We start from the raw sequence: 12,092 nt of genomic DNA on the forward strand, positions 1-12,092 counted from the left end.
ATCAAGCATTCTAGAAAAACAACTAAATAGCAAGGCTTTATCAATGAAAGGTATTCTGTCACTCACATCACTACTAAAACAAAAGAGTGAAATGATGTTGAAATCAAGACAGATGAAGGAATGTACAGACACATTGCCGACTGACAGGGTCGAGATTGTACATTATATTTTTCTTGTTTACCCCCAGCACTTAGCATCATGTTGGGCACACAATAGGGGATCAATAAGTACTTGGAGAATGATTGATCCATCCACAAATAAGTGCATTAGTTGGATAATTAGTTGCCATGGGGAAAGCAAGTATCCCAGTGTTACTTTTCTACATTGATTGAAATAAAAAAAAAAAAAAAAGGGAACATATAAAGGGACTCCTCAGCCTTTACAGTTTTTCCTTCAAAAAAATTCCAGCCATCATAGTGATGACTTTTATTTTTTATTATCATACCATGGGATCAGTTCTGATTTTGATAAATGCATGTATTTGTGAAAAATAGATTCCTATCATTACAGGGAATGACATCAACTTGTCAATATTGAATTTAGTAATTTTAAAAATTGTTACTATTTTAAAATTTATATTTATTTGACTGTGCTGGTCTTAGTTGGGTCATGCAGGATCTTTTAGTTTTGTTTGTGGGGTCTAGTTCCCCGACCTGGGAGGTAGCCTGGGCCTCCTGCATTGATGTGCAAAGTCTTAGCCACTGAACCATCAGGGAAGACCCTCAATTTAATACTTTCTTTTACTGATGCTTTGCTCATCTTCTCCCAGATTCTTCCATTCCACCTCCTGTACCTTCATCAAACCTCTTCACTTCAAACATCCTTTTTACATAAATGACCTTCTTTGTTCCAAAATAATGGATGTCTTTTAGCCCAACATCTAGTTTTGGTTATATAAGTGCTGACTTCACAATGACTTTCATCTTCATCCTAGACTCCATCACACAAGCACCAACACACACCCCACCCCCCGCCCCCAACACACACAAATACACACACAAACATATATACACACAAATCACCCAAAACAAGATCAGTTTTCAAGCTTAGGTTTCTCCCAACCAACTTCTAAGCTTTTTGTTGTTGTTGTTGCAGCACAAACACTTCTAGAGAGAGATGAAATTGTTGTTTGGTCTTTCCTATCCAATTTTAATGTGATTCCCTTACTATTCTCAACAATCCTATTCCTTCTTGATGATCTTTAAGACTACTGCACATCTTTATTTTTCCTCCCATCTGTTTATATTTTCCCATGATTGAATTTTCATTCTGAGTAGATGCTCTTATCTCATATTTTCATGAAGAGCATTCTGATCTGTTTCACTGATCTTTATATTGACATAAATCTGCATCTAAGCCATTCATTCCTTCAAGCATTCAAAGAGAGGTCACCAAACACTTATTGTGTGCTGGTCTCTGTTTTCACAGATACAGTGGTGAACAATACAAGTAATGCCCTCAGAGAACTTATCTTCTTTTGGAATAGACAGAAGATTACAATTAAGTGTTACCAATGCCACGAGTTTAGTATGGAAGCATACAGAATTGTCACCCACGTTGGAATTAGTTGTGTGATCAGTGATACCTCCTTGGACTAAGAAACATCCAAATTAAGACCTGAGATGTCAGTGAGAATTAAACAAGACAACAGGATGAGAAGGAATGGAGAATGAGATCCAGGCATAACAGAGTATGCTCACAAGACAGGGCACATTCAGAGAAAGGCAAGAGATTCTATTTGGCTAAAGATGAAGTCATTAGAGATGTTTCTGGAGAAATCAGCAGGGATCTACCATGAAGGGCATGAAATTAATTAAACTAACTGTAAGGAGATCCTGGATTAACACCAACCTGGTTTAATCATTCATACTACTAGCCTAAGGGTTAAGTGAGATAATATCTGGTACTCAGGGATTTTCAATAGGACGTGAACCGTGAACTTCCAGATGTTCAAGCTGGTTTTAGAAAAGGCAGAGGAACCAGAGATCAAATTACCATCTGCTGGATCATCAAAAAAGCAAGAGAGTTCCAGAAAAACATCTATTTCTGCCTTATTGACTATGCCAAAGACTATGACTGTGTGGATCACAACAAACTGTGGAAAATTCTGAAAGAGATGGGAATACCAGACCACCTGAACTGGACACGGAACAACAGACCGGTTCCAAATAGCGAAAGGAATACATCATGGCTGTATATTGTCACCCTGTTTATCTAACTTATATGCAGAGTACATAGTGAGAAATGCTGGCTGGGTGAAGCAGAAGCTGGAATCAAGATTGCCGGGAGGAATATCAATATCCTCAGATATTCAGATGACACCACCCATATGTCAGAAAGCAAAGAAGAACTAAAGAGCCTCTTGATGAAAGTGAAAGAGGAGAGTGAAAAAGCTGGCTTAAAGCTCAACATTCAGAAAACGAAGATCATGGCATCTGGTCCCATCACTTCATGGCAAATAGATGGGGAGACAGTGGAAACAGTGACAGACTTTATTTTGGGGGGCTCTAAAATCACTGCAGATGGTGACTGCAGCCATGAAATTAAAAGAAACTTGCTCCTTGGAAGAAAAGCTATGACGAACCTAGACAGCATATTAAAAAGCAGGGATATTACTTTGCCAACAAAGGTCCATCTAGTCAAAGCTATGTTTTTACCAGAGTCAGGTATGGATGTGAGAGTTGGACTATAAAGAAAGCTGGGCATTGAATAATTGATGCTTTTGAACAGTGGTGTTTGAGAAGACTCTTGAGAGTCCCTTGGACAGCAAGGACATCCAACCAGTCCATCCTAAAGGAGATCAGTCCTGAATATTCATTGGAAGGACTGAAACTCCAATACTTTGGCCACCTGATGTGAAGAACTGACTCATTGGAACAGACTCTAATGCTGGGAAAGGTTGAAGGTGGGAGGCAAAGGGGATGACAGAGGATGAGATGGTTAGATGGTATCACCGACTTCATGGATGTAAGTTTGTGTGAGCTCTGGGAGATGGTGAAGGTCAGGGAAGCCTGGTGTGATGCAGTCCATGGGGTCACAAACAGTCACATAGGACTAAGCAACTGAGCTGAACTGAACTAGACACCTGACATTAGCACAACATTGTAAATCAACTATATTTCAATTTTTTTTTTAAAGAGGCGGGAAAGATGTCAGAAATTTTATTTGATAAAAGGGATATTTTTTAAAATATTTATTTATTTGGCTTCACTGGGTTTTTATTGTGGCATGCAGGATCTTTAGTTGTGACATGTGAGATCTAGTTCCCTGACCGGGGATTAAACCCGGGCTCCCTGACCTGGGAGCACAGAGTCTTGGCCACTGGATCACTAGGGTAGTCCCAAAAAGGTATCAATAATCTTGACAGGAGATGTGTCTTTTGGAGACATGGGGCAGAAAGAGTGTGAATAAGAAAGAAGATGTAGTATGATAAATGGGGGGATATTCTATTAATATTTCAAAGTTTGTTTTTGAAGAGGAATACTGAGAGTCTGCATCTGAGAAGTATAGCAAACATAAGAGAAAATATCTCATGGGTAGAGAGACCAGAGAACATTTGCAGGGTCAGACAAGGGGCCATTGCAGAGGGGTGCTCAGGAATGCAGACCTCAAAGGCAATAACTGATCATGCAAGACTTTGGAAGAGCAAGAAAAAGCACGAAAAGATCCAGATAAAGCAGTTAATTCCAGCAAAGGGGAAGAGAGACATTTTATTCCTCCACATGTGGTTTAATTTCTTCAAATTTCTCAGATATCTTTCCATTTGGATCTTTCCCTTACAAATACTTAGAGAAACCCCCTCATTTGACAAGAAAAATACACTCTTTATCCTCTGCCTCTTCTAGTTATTGACACCATGTCTTTTACATAAATCTTCAAAGATGCTGTCTCTGCCCACTAACTCTTCATCTTGTTTATTCCCTTTCATACTGCAGTTAAGATTCTGTTCCTGAGGTTAAACTAAATATCTCTAGTAAAGAGCAGTAGTTTTAACTCCCTGTCTCAAGAGACTTTTCTTCCTCTTCTTTCTCTATGACTTCAAATTTAAAAGGCTGATACTTTTTTAAAAGTTTATTTTTAATGAGTATAATTGCGCTGGCTGGAATCAAGTTTGTTACAAGAAATATCAATAAACTCAGATGTACAGATGGCACCACCCTAATGGCAGAAAGTGAAGAGGAACTGAAGAGCCTCTTGATGAAAGTGAAAGAGGAGAGTGAAAAAGCTGGTTTAAAACTCAGTATTCAAAAAACTAAGATCATGGCATCCAGTCCCATCACTTCATGGCAAATAGATGGGGAAACAATAGAAACAGTGAAAGACTTGATTTTCTTGGACTCCAAAATCTTTGCAGATGGTGACTGCAGCCATGAAATTAAAAGAAACTTGTTCCTTGGAAGAAAAGCTATGACCAACCTAGACAGCATATTAAAAAGCAGAGACATTACTTTGCCGACAAAGGTTCGTATCATCAAAGCTATGGTGTTTTCGAGAGTCAGGTATGGATGTGAGAGTTGGACTATAAAGAAAGCTGAGCACTGAAGAATTGATGCTTTTGAACTGTGGTGTTGGAGAAGACTCTTGAGAGTCCCTTGGACTGAAAGGAGATCAAACAAGTCAATCCTGAAAGATGTCAGTCTCTGAATATTCACTGGAAAGACTGATGCTGAAGCTGAAACTCCAATACTCTGGCCACCAAATGCAAAAAACTGACTCATTGGAAAAAACCGTGGTGCTGGGAAAGATTGAAGGCAGGAGGAGAAGGGGATGGCAGAGGATGAGACGGTTGGATGGCATCACCGACTTGATGAACATGAGTTTGAACAAGCTCTGGGAGTTGGTGATGGACAGGAAGGCATGGTGTGCTGCAGCCATGAGGTTGCAGAGTCGGACATGAATGACTGTCTGAATTGAACTAATTGCTTTACAGTGTTGTGTTAGTTTGTGTTGTACAACTATGTGAATCAGCTATAAATATACATATACCCCCTCCCTCCTGAGCCTCCCTCCTACCCTGCCCCATTCCATCCCTCTCAGTCATCACAGAGCACCAGGGTGAGCCGCTGTGCTATAAGCTGCTTCCCACTATCCATCTATTTTACACATAATAGTGTATGTATGTCAATGCTGCTTGCTCAGCTCATCCCACCCTCTCCACCCCCAGGCCCATGAGTCTCTTCTCTATGTCTGCCTCTCTATTCCTACAAAAGGATTCATCCATATCACTTTTTTTTAGATTCCACATATGCATGTTAATATATGATGTTTTTCTCCTTCTGACTTCACTCTGTATGACAGACTCTGGTTCATCCACATCACTACAAATAACCCAGTTTTATTCCTTTTTATGGCTGGCAAATTAAAAGACACTTACTCCTTGGAAGGAAAGTTATGACCAACCTAGATAGTATATTGAAAAGCAGAGGTACTACTTTGCCAACAAAGGTCCATTTAGTCAAGGCTATGGTTTTTCCAGTGGTCATGTATGATGTGAGAGTTGGACTGTGAAGAAAGCTGAGCACTGAAGAATTGATGCTTTTGAACTGTGGTGTTGGAGAAGACTCTTGAGAGTCCCTTGGATTGGAAGGAGATCCAACCAGTCCATTCTAAAGGAGATCAGTCCTGGGTGTTCATTGAATGCTGAAGCTGAAACTCCAATACTTTGGCCACCTCATGTGAAGAGTTGACTCGTTGGAAAAGACCCTGATGCTGGGAGGGATTGCGGGCAGGAGGAGAAGGGGACAACAGAGGATGAGATGTCTGGATGGCATCACCAACTCGATGGACATGAGTTTGGGTGAACTCCGGGAGTTGGTGATGGACAGGGAGGCCTGGCGTGCTGCAATTCATAGGGTCACAAAGAGTGGGACACGACTGAGTGACTGAACTGAACTGAACTGAATATTCTGTATGTGTACTGCACCTTCTTTATCCTTCAATCTGTTCATGGACATTTAGGTAGCTTCCCTGTTCTGGCTACTGTAAATAGTGATGCAATGAACATTGGGTTACATGTCTTTTTGAATTATAGTTTTCTCAGGGTATATGTAAAAGGGCAATGTTTTTAACCCAATGCTCCTTCTTGCAACTCCCTCCTACTTTAATTTCCACAGTGTTATTCTGAAACCTCTCCTACTTTTCTGACAGTCCCCCTTTGATGTGTCTATCTCCTAACAGTGGACATTATTCATTGATTTCCCTTCATTTTTCTCTCTATATAACTTTTTCCACTTAGAGAATTTACTCACTTAGACATTTTTTACCTTGAGGTCTTCTCTCAAATCAGTTTCACCATCCTAACCTCATTCTGATTTGTAATTATAGTCACCTTCATAATATCCCCCTCATCTATCCCTCACTTGTTTATCCTTAGGCCAGACACTGACTTCATGGTCATTCCTTGTTTGCAATCCCTTCCCTCGTTTACCCACTTCAGTTCCTGAAAACACAGTACTGCAGGCACAAGATATGGGAGCTGTGCTAGACTCAGTTGTTGTCTTTCACTTCTATTATCTAAGCCACCGCCACGTCTTATGCATTCATAATATCTCAACCATTGGCTCTTTTTTCACATTTTCCATACTTCAGCTTACTCCCAACTCTAATGAACGCACATATAGAAAATTACAAGATCTCTCAATTTTAATGTTCCTAAAGTCACGTTGTCTTGCACATCATCACCAATTTGATTTTCAGAAAGCCCTGCTTTTTCTACAATGTTGTCTTTTTCAACAATGCCATTACCTATCAGATCAAGGTCTATAGTCCCGCACTCAACATCAAATTTCATGGTTTATTTTCATTCCATTTTACTTATATCTAAACCATTCTCCCGGAGAAGGTGATGGCACCCCGCTCCAGTACTCTTGCCTGGAAAATCCCATGGACAGAGGAGCCTGGTAGGCTGCAGTCTATGGGGTCGCAGAGTCGGACACGACTGAGAGACTTCCCTTTCACTTTTCACTTTCATGCATTGGAGAAGGAAATGGCAACCCACTCCAGTGTTCTTGCCTGGAGAATCCCAGGGATGGGGGAGCCTGGTGAGCTGCCGTCTATGGGGTCGCACAGAGTCGGACACGACTGAAGTGACTTAGCAGCAGCAGCAAACCATTCTCCACCTTCTGACCACACTCTAGACCAGCTAGCTTGTCTCCACAGGACTGTGACTCATATGCATCCTAGTTGTTAAGGCTTTGATAGTGTTTTTAATCTTTATTTGTATGCCCTTACTTATCTCAAGTCTTACATTTTCTGCAAACTGTTTTAGAAAACTCCAGTCAAAGCAATATTTCTCATTATTTACTCACTAATTTAGACATTTCAGCTTGTATTAAATTTTGTATAGCTTCAAAAAAGTCAGGAATATAAAGACTATAATTATTTCATATATTTCTGTTACTCGCTAGGACAGTTTGGAAAATATATTGTTTAATAAATACTTATTAAAGGTTATGCAAAATAGAATTTATCTTATTATCACAAGAGCAGATAACCAGTCATAATCCTAGAAGTATACAAACACAGATGTGAATGCTTAAAGGAAAGAATATCAGAAGTTATGTTGTTTAATGCTATCCTTGGTGCCAAAGGCATTTGGAATTTTCCTCTCACAGCATAAAATTGATCATAAATACCTAGCCAGAAATAAAGTTTGACGTTTTCTTCCCATATCAGAGAATTCCAAACAATAGGATAAGCAATATTGTTTTTCTAAGAAACATATCTGCACACAAGTTTGAACAATGTAAAGAATTTGAAAAATGCTATTCCTCTGGCTTTTATCCAATTAACACAGCATAAGGAATAGCTAGGCAATCCGTTTATGATGAAGACAAATTCTTGGAAAAATCAGTGTGTAGTGTTATCCAATGAACACACAGTTTTTTTCAGTGCAACTCAAAATATAATCATTCTCTTTTAGTATGAAAAGTGGTGCTTCTACTGCAGTGAGAGTCCACATAATACAAAGGTAAACGGAACTCACAGCTATCTGGAACAGAGTCAAAGTTTGGGCACTTCCTCCTGTAGGAATAGTAGGAGGGATTCACAAGGCGCAGATACACAATGCACTGTGAATATCTGGGGCTTTCATAGGCTCTGTTTGCCCACGTGATTTGTGTTCTACTTTCGTAAGGCACCATGAGTTAAAGACCTGTGACCTTGCTACCGGTTGGAGGGTACAACAGTAGAAGCTGCCAGTATATTTATGTCCTCAGCAACACATTTCCCAAGCCATACAAATTTTTAGGAAATTTAATAGTGTTTAATAAAAATAGTAGAACATCTAATTAAAAGACCACATATTAAATCCAGTTCATCAGCTTTTATCTAAGTACTTAATAAAACTTAATAGTGCTTAATAAAAGCAAATCATTGTCGAGTTTTATATTCCATCTCACTTTTTAACAAAATTTGTGAATTTCACCCTTTATTTTGAAATTTGCTGCCTTAAAGCTTAAGAAGATTGGGAAATTGTGCACAGTTTGAAAATATTATAGGCTTTGGGGTCCCTAAATTTGTCATTAATGAGTCTATAATGGGTAGATATCTATGGCTCATCCAGATATTGGAAGGCAGTTCTCTGATGATTATTCTTGCTGAAGTGGGCCTTGTGAAGACCTTTGCCATTGACAGCTGTACACAGTGCATTGTGTGTGTCCCCAGAGCTCCCTGGGGTCTTCTGTGGAGATTGGCCTCCTGCTGTCAAACTAACTGACTTCCCCATAGGGCTCCTTGGGCCATATCGTGGCTGCACCATCTCAGTTCATTCTATTCCAGTCATAGCACACTCACCTGTAGGGACTTGTCATCTTGGAGCCTGTTGTGAGCTGAATTGAAAGTGAAAGTGTTAGTCACTCAGTCATGTCCAACTCTTTGTGACTCCATGGACTGTAGCCACCAGGCTTCTCTGTCCATGGAATTCTCCAGGCGAGAGTACTTGAGTGGGTTGCCGTTTCCTTCTCCAGAGGATCTTCCCGAGCCAGGGATCAAACACGGCTTTCCTGCACTGCAGACAGACTCTTTACCCACTGAGTCACCAGGGAAACCACCATGAGCTGAATTGTGTCCCCTTCAAAATTCGTATGTTGAAGTCATAACCTCCAGAACTTCAGAATGTGACTGTATATGGAGATAGGATTTTTAAAGAGGTAATTCATAGAAAATGAAATTATTATGAGAAGGCCCTAATTCATTATGACTGGAAATTAGGGCACAGACACAATCAGAGGGAAGGTCATGTGAAAATAGATGGAAAAGGCAGCCATCCACAAGCCAAGAAGAAGAGCCCCAGAAGAAAGTAAAGCTACTGACAACTTGATCTTAGACTTCTAGGTTCTAGAACTGTGAAAAAATAAAGTTCTGTTGTTTAAGCCACCCAGTCTGTGGTATTTTTTATGGCAGCCCCAGCAAACCGATAGCATTTCCTCTGATGCATTTACATTCAGAGGTCAAGAATTAACTTCATGTCCCTGGGACCTACACAAAGAGTCTGGCTAGGAATTAATGTGGGTAAAATTTTCACCTCAGAGTTCTCAAAATGGACAAGCAAAATATATATTGCCCACTCACTCTAACATAAAAATAATAAAATCATAATAGCTAACTCCAAGCATTTTTCTATATATTAGGCATGCTTCTAAGAGTTTCAGAAGCTTTGAGATAGATTCATTATTTTGCTCAGTCCTCACAATAACCAATGCAATACAAAGATCTTTTTACACATACTTACACATATTGATAACAATGCCTTGCAAATACAAACTATCCCAGATGCTTCTCCTAGTAAAATGTAAAATCTGAATAGTCCCTTAGTCCTTGTTTAGGAAAAAAAAATCAAATTTGGTCTTCTCAAGTCCTATGCTGACTTCAGGTTTGTACTTGTTTCTATCTTATTTTCATTGTATATCCCTGTCAATTCCTTATGTATTTATTTAAAAACAAACATATTTATATTTATTTATGCATTTATTTGTTCCTATTGTTAAAGTAAAAGTAATGCTTGATCCCAGGCTGAATCTTCATGAGGATTAAGAAAAAACAATCACTAGCTAACCAAAAGCAGAAGAAAGAAAAGAGCAGAGAAAAAGAGAAGAAAAATAAAGTTGCACATGTAATCATCTGACAAATCAGGCAAAAATTATCTATATTGCTAACTGTAATAAAGAATATTGTTGAGAAATGGGCAATTTCTCTGGGGAAATTCAGGTTTGAATGGGAATGCACCTGCCACACTAAAATGATCAATCCAGTTTGAATTATACACTGATCCTTGTTCATAGTCTCTGATTATCTAATGTTGGCACCTCAGGGAGACTCTTCATGTGTTCTCGTCAGGCAGCTAAGTGCTTTATAAAATGTCAACTATTTTAAGTTCCAGTGACACTGAGAATATAGAACATTTTGTTCACCTCTGCAATTGCATCAGGAGCATCATCAAACTCCCCAAATCACAAAGATTATTCAGCTGCACTTATCTAATGATAAGAGATTAAATAAATTATATATGTCATGAATTTATTAAAACTATTAGTTTTTACATAAATTAGAACAAGACCAAAGAGCGTTTTTTTCAATTAATGAATTTGTTAAGATGTTTAAAAAAGTTTTAAAAATTGCAGTTTTGAGAAAGAAGACTAACATATATTAATAATATAACTAGACTATAATATTTTCTCTACCATAATGATTAAAACAGGAAATACCATACATAATGTATAGCAGAAATTTTTCAGTGTTAAAAAGAAAGCTATAGTTTTTTGGCTATTGAAAAAACATTGCGTGTTTTGATTATTATTTACAAAATCAGGATCATCTTCTACATGCTGTTTTTATCCAATCTGACAATCTTTATTGTTTTCCATTTTCAATTCTTTTTTAAAATGTATGTTTTTAATTGGAGGATAATTGCAATATTGCAATGGTTTTTGCTATACATCAACATGAATCGGCCACGGGTATACACGTGGCCCCTCCCTCCCGAAACCCTCTCCCACTTGCCTCCCCACCCTATCCCTCCAGGTCATCACAAAGCTTGGGCTTTGCTTTCCCTGCATCATACATCAAACTCTCACTGGCTATCTATTTTACATATGGTAATGTGTATGTTTCAAAGCCATTCTCTCAAATCATCCTACCCTCTTCCTTCCCCACTGTTTCCAAAAGTGTGTTCTTTATGTCTCTGTCTCCTTTCCTGCCCTGCAAGTAGGATCATTGGTACTATCTTTCTAGATTCCATATATATGCATTAATATGTGATATTTGTCTTTCTCTTTCTGACTTACCTCACTCTGTACTCTTTACACTTGTTCCCTTTGATGTTCTAGTGATAATTCATGATTAACATCATTATTTATTAGGGAAATGCAAATCAAAACCAACCTCAAGATACCACTTCAAACAAAATAGAATGTCTAGAATTAAAGAAAACAAAACATAATGACAAGTGTTAGTGAGAATGCAAAAAAATGTGAAACTTTATACACTGCTGGTGGGAAATGAAAATGGAAACAATCTGACAGTTCCTCAAATGATTAAATGTTGAGCTACTGTAAGACTGAGATATTCCTCTCCTAGGTATAGACCCAAAAGAGATGAAACCATATATTCACAGAAAAGCTTGTACACAGATGTTTACAGCAGCATTGTTTATAATAGCCAAAAGAAAGAAACAGCCCAAATGCCACTCAGCTAATGAATGGATTAAAAAATATGGTATACATGTATGTCTCCTGCATTGGCAGGCAGAATCTTTACCACTAGCACCACCTGGGAAGCTGCATACTCATACAACAGACTGTTATTTTACTATAAAACGGAGTATACTAACATATACTACAACATGAATAAAACTTCAAAGCATAATAACTGAAGAAGCCAGTCACAGAAGGCCACACATTATATGATCACATTCATGTGAAAGTCCAGAATGGATAAATCTAAAGAAACAGAGGTTAGATTGGTTAGCTGTCACTTAGAACCAGGGGGAAAATGTGAAGGTAAGGAGGTGACATCTAAAGGGTATGGGGAGTCTTGATGAGATGATGAAAATGTCTTAAAATAAAGATGGTGATGGGGACTTCCCTGGCGGTCCG

This window comes from Bubalus bubalis, chromosome 1 (genome assembly GCF_019923935.1).
Source record: "Bubalus bubalis isolate 160015118507 breed Murrah chromosome 1, NDDB_SH_1, whole genome shotgun sequence".
Taxonomy (NCBI): domain Eukaryota; kingdom Metazoa; phylum Chordata; class Mammalia; order Artiodactyla; family Bovidae; genus Bubalus; species Bubalus bubalis.